Genomic DNA, 12013 nt, shown 5'->3' on the forward strand with positions numbered 1-12013 from the left:
ACTTATACTCATTTCGTCTTTGAAATTCTATAACAGAAAGATGCCGCCTCGAAGGTTTGTTAGACGCATTAGCGGAACGCAAACAAATCCACCACCGCCGCCTCCCCAATATGATCCTGTTATGTTCCAAGCTACGGTCACGGCCGCGGTGGCAGCTGCTATGTCCCAAATCAGCACTGATGGTGCAGGACGGACAGGGAGCGGTACTAATAACTCCACTCAAGGAGATAGCCAAGGGCGTTCTAGAGAATGCTCCTTTAAAGACTTCACCAATTCCAGACCCGATTCGTTCAATGGCAACGGTGGAGTCATCGATTTGATGCAGTGGTTCGAGAAGACCGAATCTGTCTTCGAGATTTGTGCGTGCCCTGAAGCGATCAAAGTCAAGTTCGCAGCTCGCACTTTCTCCGGCCGGGCCCTTACTTGGTGGAACGGCCATGTTAAGTCACTGACGCTTACAGTGGCTAACTCGATGAGTTGGGAGGACTTGAAGGCAAAGATGCTGAAAGAGTATTGCCCAAGGGGCGAGGTGCAAAAGCTAGAGCAAGAACTGTGGAACCTCAAGATGATAGGCTCTGACCTTGCAATCTATACCGTCCGATTCTGTGATCTAGCACTCCTTTGTCCCGCTATGGTCACCCCGGAAAGCAAAAAGTTGGAGCGATACCTCTGGGGATTGTCCCCCCAAATTCAGGATAGCGTGTTGGCCTCAAGACCAAATACCTTTGAGAGTGCCAAGGAATTGGCACAACAACTCATAGACCATCGTGCCAGCCGTGACACTACGACAACCACCCCTGATCAAACAAGAGGAGGAAACAACAAAAGGAAGCTCTGGGACAGCAAGAAGGACCAACCAGCCCAGGACTTCACTAAGAAGCAACAGATCATTGCTGTTCATGCTGCCACAACCCACGCCACGCCGGCACCAATAAATCAATACGCTGGAACCCTTCCGAAATGCAACGAGTGTAACTTCCATCACACTGGGGCTTGCCGAGAGATGCATTGCAAAAATTGCGACAGAAAGGGGCACACTGTCCGTTTCTGTAAGGCACCAGCACGACCTATCAACCAGGTCCCCGGCACTGGAGTTAGCCCAGCCTGTTACCAGTGCGGCGAAACGGGACACTTTAAAAGGGACTGCCCAAGTGCACGAAATGCCGGTTATGGTGGAAGGGTGCTCGCGATCACTGCCGGAGAGACCACCCCGGAACCGCCCGTAATTATCAGTATGTGTTTCTAACATCGACGTTTAAATTTTAAATTTCTTTTTATTACTAAATCTAGCATCGACTAAAGTATACCAACCATAAATCTCGAGAACACGACAAAACCCAAATAAGTCTTATCTCCTATATAAAAACGCAGGGTTTTTACTAGTGAATCTATGATGGCTAGTGTAAACATTATGGTCCTATATCATTAAGATTCTATGGACTTAGAATGTGTGATTCCGCCTCATTCCCTGTTCCTTGTTTGGTTGTGGGCCTAAGGCGGGGTCACCCATCCGAATGCCCTTGCAATCTTAATGATATACAACTAGTTTACACCAAGCGATTATAGAAGAACTGGTAGGACTTATAATGCAAATCTCGTCACAATTTGTTGAAACATTCGTAATACTGGAACTCGCTAACTACATGATAAGATACTCATAGTGGTAATACCAAGTGTAAAGCAGAGAGCATAAAGGCACACGTAGAATACACTATCATTCCAAAACAATAACTCCTTTTAAATCGACTCAGCTCAAGTTACAATAAGAAATTCCAAGGTCGTCATTTAACATCAGGCGGGTTGTTCCCCACCATATCAATTTCTTATACTACGAAAAGTTCCCCCATCTTTCCTCCAAATTCTTGAAGTCCCGGTCGAAACACTAATTTCGGGACAAAATTCTTTCTAACGGGGGGATGATGTGACAACCGTCAATTTTGGCCAAGTCAAAGTCAACTAAAGTCAACAAGTCAAACCGGTCAACTCATCTAACCCTTGTACATTAGGGTCTCCATTATGTTTCTTATCGAACAACTTGCAGTCTTAATACAAAGTATCACTTAGAGTGTTCACGTGTTCGGAAATTCTAAACCCTAATAAGGGCAAGTGATGAAACTACTCGATAAAACATTATTCCTTGACCCTCGGGGGCATATAACAATCATAACAAGACTTAACGAGGTTTATGAACCTTGAATTACAGAGCCAAACACTCAAAAGGGTCACAAAAGAAGTCTCTCTCAATCTCTTTCACTCTAACTCTCCCAAATCTCTCTCTGTATGAGAAATCTCTCCAAGAATGTGAAATCTCTCCCAAATCTCTCTCTGTATGAGAAATCTCTCCAAGAATGTGAAATCTCTCCCAAATCTCTCCAAGTATCTCAAATCTCTCCAAATCTCTCTCAAATCCTCTTTTGATTTATTTTAACCATTTGGGGCATCCCGACACTTGACTTGGTGAAAAACCATTCGAAAACGGGAAGATACATTGGAAATTAGCCTTTTAGGGCCGAAGTCCCTCTATAGGGACCAAACCTTCCTTGAGCCGAAGCCCCAAGGATCAAAACCGAAGTCCCCTTAAGGAACCGCAGCCATCAGACCGCAATGACTAAGGACTAGAACTATTGAGGACCGAGGCTGCTGAAGACCGCATCGCTGAACCGCACCCGCAACTGGAGCACCGCACCTGACCCCGCCTTCGGTCCCTTCGGATGAGTCCGCCTGCGGTACCTGCTCAGACCGAAGTCACCTTCCCCTCGGAACCAATGCACCAACCAAACCACCCTTCCGGTTCTAATGCTGCTAAGACCGAAGTCCCTCGCCCTGACTTCGGATTTTCCGTTTTTCACCCGGTTTTCGACCACTACTCCGTTTTAAGCCCGTTTTTCACTATTTTTGCGTGGGATTTTCACCCAAAATCATGTTTTAACATATAAAACCCCATACTTCATGAATAATCATGTTTTTGAGTGTAAATCTTATCCAAGAAGAGTGGGTGAAGTACTTGAGGTGGAGTGTTGACTTTACTTTAGTTTATGACGCAAGCAACCACCCACACCCACTCCATGACCAGCCCACACCCCCCACCATACCTGGTCATTCATCGTCCTTTTCGCATCATTTCCCAACCCAATTCCTTCTCTAAGGCTGAAATCTATCCTCTCTCCTAACACTCTCTCTCATTTTCTCATTCTTCCACCAAAGATTAAACACATTTTCTCTCTCAATTCTCTCACTAAAATTCGAGATTCAAGGGCCTTCTTCCAAGCTTTTCTTCTACTTTTGGTAAGTATATTCATCCTCCATAAAATTATTTCACTTCCTTCTACTCAAATCATAGATATTTTACACAAACATCACCACATTCATGTTAGATCTTCGAACCTTCAAGGCATCTTCTTAGTGTTCTTGAGTTGAACACTACCTTTCTCCATCATCCATCTACTAAAATCACTCAAGGTGAGTTCATACCCCTACATTTTCATGTTTTCTTCAAGTTTTAGGGGGGAATACAAGTTAAAACACCAAGAACACAACTAAACTCAAACAACAGCTTTCATCGGAAAGGTTAAGTCTTATTCACAGACTGTTTTTACTATCTTAAGCTTAATATATTTCAAAACTGTTTAATACACAAATAGCTCAGCTTCATACCTTTAAAATGACTACTTGCACATCTCCATATGATTTTTCTACGATTTATGGTGATTTTTACAAAACTGCCTATCATTTCAGAAACGAATTCGGACCAGTCTGTGAATATGAACATTTTAACACAAGTTAAAGACTTCTAAAAATCATAATAAAAATTATGAATAAACTAGACACATTTTGTGAACTCTCAGAATATACGGATTCAGTTTTCGACTTCGTATGATTTTTCTAAAACAGTGCAGAACGGTTAAAAACTAGTTAACAGCTTATAACTTTCATAACACTTTGTAATATGTTGAGCAAAGTGTATAACCATAAGTTCTAAATATTGAATGTATTATCTTGTTAGTTTATCATCTTAAACTGAAATTTAGTCATTCATGATAAGGTTGCTCATTCATTTCGAACACATATAATAAGCTTCAGTAAGCGTAGTTTATGGATTTTACTACACGAAAAAGGTTTTACTCTAAAAACAAATGGGTTTTTTTTTCATATCCTACGTGATAAACTATAATAGTAATAGTTTAAGGATTTCATATCACTATTTATTCAGTAAAGGTGATTTTACTTCCTCCACGGAAGAGGTTTTAATATCAAACTATGTGTAAACTAGTTAACTTAGGTTGTGAGACAATTCTCTCCCCGTACGTTCGAGTACGGGATCCCAATTCTTGTAAGTTATAACCAAAGTCTCTTGTAGGGAGATCGTGATAATTGTGTATAGATCTATATTGGGATTGACACCCCACACCTCACTGCTAGCTACAGCCGGACCGACAAGTCTACGGGTGACAAGAGTCATAGTATCTTAACGTCTGAAAAACGTTGTGCAGGTTATTTCTCGTCATAGTATGGTTATAGCGACTCACATAGGTAGTTAACAATCTTTCAAGTTTACATGGAAAATTCTACTTTGAAAAGGGGTTTACTTCTAAATCAACAAGTTTATGTCGATTTAAACTTGCATGAATTACTTTAAGTATGGAAAAATACTTGTTCAGTCTCGGTCCTGGGATTTAGGACTACATAACTTTTATAAGGAAAATATAGGATTTTCTTTGGAACATATTTCTATTAAAACTACATAAAGCTAGAATTGTTAGACTTCAGCTATAATTGCTAAGTGTATGTGATAGAGTTATATAAGAATTTAGTCACAATCGACTTAGAATTGGTGGGCCCGCCTCATCTCCTGTTCCTTGTTTGGTTGTGGACCTAGGGCAGACCCATTACATTCAACGGTTTATTTAACTTGAATTTTATATAACTTATATACGCTGGGCGATTATTGGAGGAATCTACGGGTCGTTCTAGGGTTCATTATCGCATAACATAAGAGCATTCATTTCACACTTAACTAAGAAAATATTGGATTTTCTGGAAATCATACTCTATCGCTTTTACAAGGAAAACGGTTTCTTCCGCAAACAAAACTCTTATAAACTCACCAACTTAATTGTTGACACTTTTTCAAAACTACTTGTATTCTCAGGAAATCAGTGAAACAGGAAAACATCAGCATTTTGAGGATGGGACGTTAAATCGTCAAACAGTTCATTTTGTCATCATAATGTAATTGATTTTGAAACATGTAAACATATACTATGGTGTAACTTTTTTCAATTATATTTATGATGGTTGTATTTACTTTGAGCACTATTATACTCGTTTTTGTGATACTATACATGAAGTCCTCCACCCCCGGACGTTTCCGCCATCCCTGGTTTGGGGGTGTGACAAACACGAAGAACACCAAGAACACACACTAGTGTTTTGGGCCGAAAACATCCTTCTTTGCTTCCATATTGTAAGTATCTATCTCCTATACTTGTTATCTAGTAAGGATACTTGATTTAGGGCCTTCAAATCGTCATTTTTCCAAGAACAAAAGGAGTTTTCGGTATAGTGCATCTCCTTAGACCGAAAACCCTTATGAAGGGGTACAAAATGACTTTAAGCCTTTCCTAATACTTAGTATTGAGTCTAGAACACTTCGTTCATTTTTGAAAGCCCTTAGAAATCACCTTATGCAACAAAGACCATGAGTTTTCGGCCAACCATTTGGACCGAAAACCTCTTTGGACCAAAAACCATATGGACCGAAAACCATATGGACCGAAAACTCCAACGAACATACTACTTGGACCGAAAACTCCTTAAAGTGGCTATACAACCCTTAGATGCAACCCTTTGTACTCCTAGCACTTGAATCAAAGTGTTTTCCATGTTCTAGGGTGTCCTTACTTGCTTAATTAGTGATTATATAACTAATTACATACATATATGTGTCCTTATATGTTAAATAGGATCTGTGAGTGTGTTCAAGTCTTCACTTGACACTTGGCATCCTATACCATCCGTTCATCCAAACCACTCACTACAGGTGAGTTCATACCCCTTAATCAACCTTTTAAATGCTTTTTAAATGCTTTATGGGGGGAATACAGGTTGAAACATTATAGTTATTATATCAATCGCATGTGATTAATAACTATCAAACAAATGGATCTTACTACACTGTTAGCCGTTTTATCAAACAAATGGATCTTACTACTCCGTTAGCTGTTTTACCAAACAAATGGATTTTACTACTTTTCAAACAGTGTTATCAAAAAAACTACTTCAAAATGTTTATCAAACTCTTTTACATGTTAAATTCTTTATCAAACTTGTTTCTATATGCCACACTGCTGTCAAATCGTTTTATGAAATAACATCAAGTCTTCAATACTTATTTAAACTCTTCAAAAGGTTTTACAAAACTTCTTTGTCTTTTAAACTAATATATTTTGTTAAATGCATATCTATATAGATATAGTTATATAAGTGAGATTGAAAGGACTTAGGACTGATAGCTCACCTTACTTCCTATTCCTTGTTTGGTTGTGGACTTAGGGTATCAGATGTTTGTCCGAAGGTCGTTTGAATCTTAGTTATATATTATGTATATGTATATGGATATAAAAAGATTCCTTCATTCAGTTCAATGCCTTTGGGTATCAAAGGTATACAAACATGTTCATTCATACAATCAACATTTTTAGTAAACTATAATAGGTATAGTTTAGGGTGTTACTAATACTGTTACTAGAACAACGAAACATACAAAGAGTCAGTTCATACATGAGTCAATATATACTATTATGAGAAACTAGGAGAGTATGCTATACATTAGTACAGAAAGAACATTTCTACATTATGACTTACTATACAAACACTGTTATACGATAAAACAATGTGACACACCATTTAAAGATACAATGACACTGTGTTGTATCAATTTGTAACCAGAGTCTCCTGGAGGGAGAGCGGGCATCTTGTGTATAGATTTATACGGGACATACACTCCCACACCCTGACTGCTAGTTACAGTCCTAGCCGATAAGGCCAAGGGGTGACAAAATGTTACATCATTACATATGACACCGGAGGGTCATCTTTTATTCAGTCGTCGATCAGCATGGTTACATACGAGTTCACATTTAAACCTTTAATTAACCAACTTAAGATTAAAGGCCAATAGACTCTCCGAGGCATATTGTTCATTTAATACCACCTGGAGTCTGCATTTCATTCCTTTAGACTCTCCGAGGCGTATTGTTCATTTAATACCACCTGGAGTCTGCATTTCATTCATTTAGACTCTCTGAGGCGTATGGTTCATTTAATACCACCTGGAGTCTGCATTTCATTTCTTTAGACTCTCCGAGGCGTATTGTTCATTTAGTACTACCTGGAGTTTGTATTTTATCGTTTTATAACCAGCAGTGTCACTGCTGAGGTAAAAATATTATTTCCCTATTACATTTACCTTGTGATCTTGTCACATACACATTTATGTATAACTATATTTAGTTAATGATAGTCTTACTGGGGAAAATACACACTTCCACAAGAAACAAACATACATTTCATTTGATGCCTTGGTAGGAGGCTGCGTTAAGTAGAAAATAAAGGATTTTCTAAGATTTACAAACATTTACAAACGTTTCACAAACATAGGAACATTTACAAACTTATATTTCAAACACATACAAACATTTTACTTACAAGCAATGACACTAAAATACTTATGAACTCACCAGCTTTAATGCTGATAAACTCTTTCAAAATAACTTGTATTCTCAGGTCATCAGTAGACAGGTACCGATGCCAGGTTTTGAGAAGATGGAGCTCGTTCAAGACCCATCTCTTATTTTGATTTACATTTTAGTGTCTTATAACCATCACAGAACATACTTGTATTAAATTATATTATTAATGCAATGGATGATGTTGTTGCTTGTTTACTACTATTTATTGTTGTGATACTGTACATGAAGTCCTCCACCCCAGAACGTTTCCGCCGTTCCGGTTTTGGGGTGTGACATCATGATTTACTGAAGTTCAGTAAATATGGTTATACTTACAAGTTTAAAGTATAATTCTGAAACATTGGAAAAGTTTCAGTGTATGGCAGAACGAATGAGAAGAATCGAATTTGGCAGAAAGATAAAAGTTTCTCAAATCTGAAAAGATGGGAGAGTACTTTAGTATCATGTTTATGATCATCTTAATGATTATGAAACCATATCACAATTGATTCTCTAAGGACATCTTGTGCATTTGTTTGACTAAGAAGAGGAAACGTGAATTGTTGAATTGGTTAAATCTAAAGATGAATCATACTTCGTTCCAAAATTGAGTCTTCGAGTAATACTCCAAGATTGTAACTTGAGTGACATAATCTTGAGAAGGTTTATAACACCTGTCAAATGTAAGAGTAAAATGTGCCCTACTCTTGTACATTTGAAATTGGTAAGTTGTGATGTTTTGGATAAAACAAAGACCAACTTAGGCCAATTGTGTGAAGTGTTTGTCTTGATAAGAATCCGCACTATCTCTTGAATATTTGTTTGTCAAGGAATGGGTCTTGGCAAGAGAGACTTATATGTCAAGATGACAGTGGGAGTCTAAAAGATCTTGAAAGAGTCTAATCAAGAATAAAACCTGTAGTTTATCACTAGCACACGACTTGAGGTTTATAACCTTTCGTGATGACATATTCCTATTCCTGTGCCCATTCTAGTTAAAGTTAGCTTTGCATATGAGTTCTGAAAGTTCTCATTGGTTGCATAACAACTTGGAAGCAATGGCAGGCCCTTGTGCTACCAGGTGCCAAGAAGTTAAGATTGCACAAGTTCGGTCCATATGAGTTTGGATTTGTCACTAACCTCCCCTTGTGGTTATGAAAAATTCACATTGATAGGAACACATACACCATAAAATCTATGTGTCATAAGGTTTCTCTTCGACTCATGAAAATGATGGTAAGGAAACGCTTTCACTAAGTAGATTTTAAGTAGATAGCAATTATGATATTTGCAGTCTCAAAGTCGTTAGTGGAGCGTGTGTGGTTAACCGACACACTAACATGGACTTGTGAGACATGGCAAAGGTCTAAACAATTGAGACTATGATTACAACATCCCTTTTTCATAGTTCTAAAATTGTTTAGACACACATATGAGCTATCTAAGGGAAGGTGTATGACTTTGATAAAGTTTTATCAATGCATCTCGTGTCAGAAATCTGAACTTTGGTAAGAAAGTCAATAAAGTATTGATTTCTAGAAGTCCAGCTGATTTCTGAGTACATGTCAAAGCTAGTGGGAGCATAAGTGTTATGCTAATAATCATCATGCAAGTGGGAGTATGATAATTATAATAAATGTTGCAAGTTAGCAATATTAATTATAGAAAACAAAAGTTTCAATTGGGAAAAGTTGTTTTGCTATAATTAAGGGAGAGGAAAATATACATCATTTCAAATCTAAAAGCTTAGATCGTGAGAGTTTAATCAAATTTTGTCAAGTATATATATGAATGTTATGTTGGAATGGTTCAACATAAGGAAATTCTATATATGGGAACATTATTTGTGTTCTAAAATTCGATTATGATTACGACATCCCTTTTCATAATCTGAATTATGAGAACTTGACAAATAGAAATAGAAATATTATAGCAAAAGACTGATCTAGTATCATGTCTTTATGTGGGACATCATGAATCGTGTCCCATATGCTTCGGATATAGGATCGATTGCATGTGCTATAATATTCATTTGTTCTAAATTTTTCCAAATGCCTAGACCATTAAGAGGGAAAAAGTACTAGAACTAGATATGACTAATTTGATTAAGAAATTGTCAAGAACAATCTAAGGTTTACCAAAGATTGGTTGCTCAGGGACAGTTGGAAGTATAGTGTTAATTTTGGAAGGACCATATTGGCATATTCTGAAATGAGGCAACTCTTGTTCAGAGGTGATAGTCAAAATGGGAATATGGAGATGTCTCCATAGGTGGAAGTTATTCAATCTGTGTAAGATTAGAAAACTTAATGCAATAAGGATGTTCAAAGCATTTCACTTTGAATTTGAGACTTCGTTTCCATGGAGTGATATCCATTGGAATACTCTGTAATGACTGTTGACAAGTCTTTGTGACTTTGTGCATAATCATTACAAGAGGATCAATGCATATAAGTTTAAAATCTAACAAGATTTCGGTAAATGGCAGGAATTTGGAATTCTTGCATTTGCGGTAAGTATTTGGGATTGTGAAATGAGAATCATTGGAATTATGTTCAATCGATCTATTTCACAAAGTAAAAGATCATAGACAAACTTAGTGTGCATACTTGGAGTATGGCATAACTAATGTTTGGACAAACATAGTGTGCATATTTAGTGTATGGCATACCTATTGTTTGGATAAACATAGTGTGCATGCTTGGTGCATGGAATGACTATTGTTTTGATTCAAGTATGAAGTTTATAATTTGAAACAATATGCAATGATTAATGTGTAATCAATATGGTGATAAATAAAAGGTGTTCTATTTATATTCATAAGTTCTGAGACCATATTGGATTCGATTATTCTTGTGTTTCACTTTGCATGTTTTGACTTCCAGAATAACTAGGTCATTCTTCCTGAATGACTAAGTGTGTAACCCTAATAGCCACAATATATAAGGACCCCATGGCTCAAGAAATTGGCACTAGTGTGTGTACACATGAGGGCTAGCCGATTTGAGCATAAGAACCTTTTTGCCCAAGTTATTCCAAGATGTTGGTGATGTTGTGTGAACCATTTGAGGTGTCACACTTGAGGCACTAGGTTCTTAAGCTCCATGGAATCAAGCTACAACATCAAAAAGTATGTCATTCTACTAGATTCTTGTAGTATAGTTGCTTCATATTTTGTTAGTTAGGATGAAACCTTGGAATATCAAATATTTGCATGTATGATAGAGAAAACATAGATCCAAGGTTTATAGGGTTGCATGTACACCATAGGAGTGTTAGAATGCTCAAAACCCATCAGACATGAACCTTATTGATCTTACTTATTTGCTTGTTGCTGCTGAATCATAAATGTTTTGGCGCACTGGAAAAGTAAATTTGGGTGGAAGATCTACTTCTCAAACATCCAGGGACATTCACAATGGTAACATTGGAAGTCCGGAAAAGTTTTCTCTTCCCAATGGAAAGGGATTGGCCATGGTCAACCCGGTTGACCAAATGGTAGAGAGAAAGGCTAAGTCTGTGATAGTCTCGTGTACCATTCCCAAAGAGTCTGTATGTTTTTACTGTCAAGAGAAGGGGCATTGGAAACGAAGCTGCCATGACTACCTGAAAGATCTGAAAGAAAGTAGAGACAAAATGCTTGACTCTACTTCAGGTAAGTATACTATCTAACTTTGTTAAGTTTCTAATTGTTGATTCTTAATACATGATGTGACTAGGTTGCATTTTGATGTTTTGCAGGATCAAACAAAGGGAAGGAAGCTTAAAAGAAGAGTGCTAAATCTGATCGCGAAGATGGATTTCAATCGCATGGTTCGAAGATCGGATTTTTGAGCTACTACTTAGGAGTTATGATAGATTGCTAGGAAATGTGTAATAACATAGTTTTCACTTGTAAGTTCATTGTAAGGAAAAGTTTTTCCGTATTTTATAAATAAATAAAATTTTGTTTTGTTTTGTTTTATTTTATATCTCCTTGAAATGGTATTTATGAAAAATTGATGTTTGTATTTTTCTAGCAATATTGGAAATATGAATTTGATTCTTTCATTTGTGGTAGTGTCTAAATTTACCAAATAAGGAAAGATTCTCATCACCCAAGTTTCAATTGGACAGGAACTTGGAATCATGCAAGTTGTATTGTATTATGAATGAGAATCTTCATCTTTGGAAAATTAAGACTAATTCCTTGTTCACATGTATATGTGAGTCAAGTGAAGGACTAAGGGATCGAGTACACATTCTTGTGCACTAGTCAAGTCCACCACAAAGATCGATAAGAC

This window comes from Lactuca virosa, chromosome 4 (genome assembly GCF_052849685.1).
Source record: "Lactuca virosa cultivar CGN04683 chromosome 4, Lactuca_virosa_CGN04683_v6, whole genome shotgun sequence".
Taxonomy (NCBI): Eukaryota; Viridiplantae; Streptophyta; class Magnoliopsida; order Asterales; family Asteraceae; genus Lactuca; species Lactuca virosa.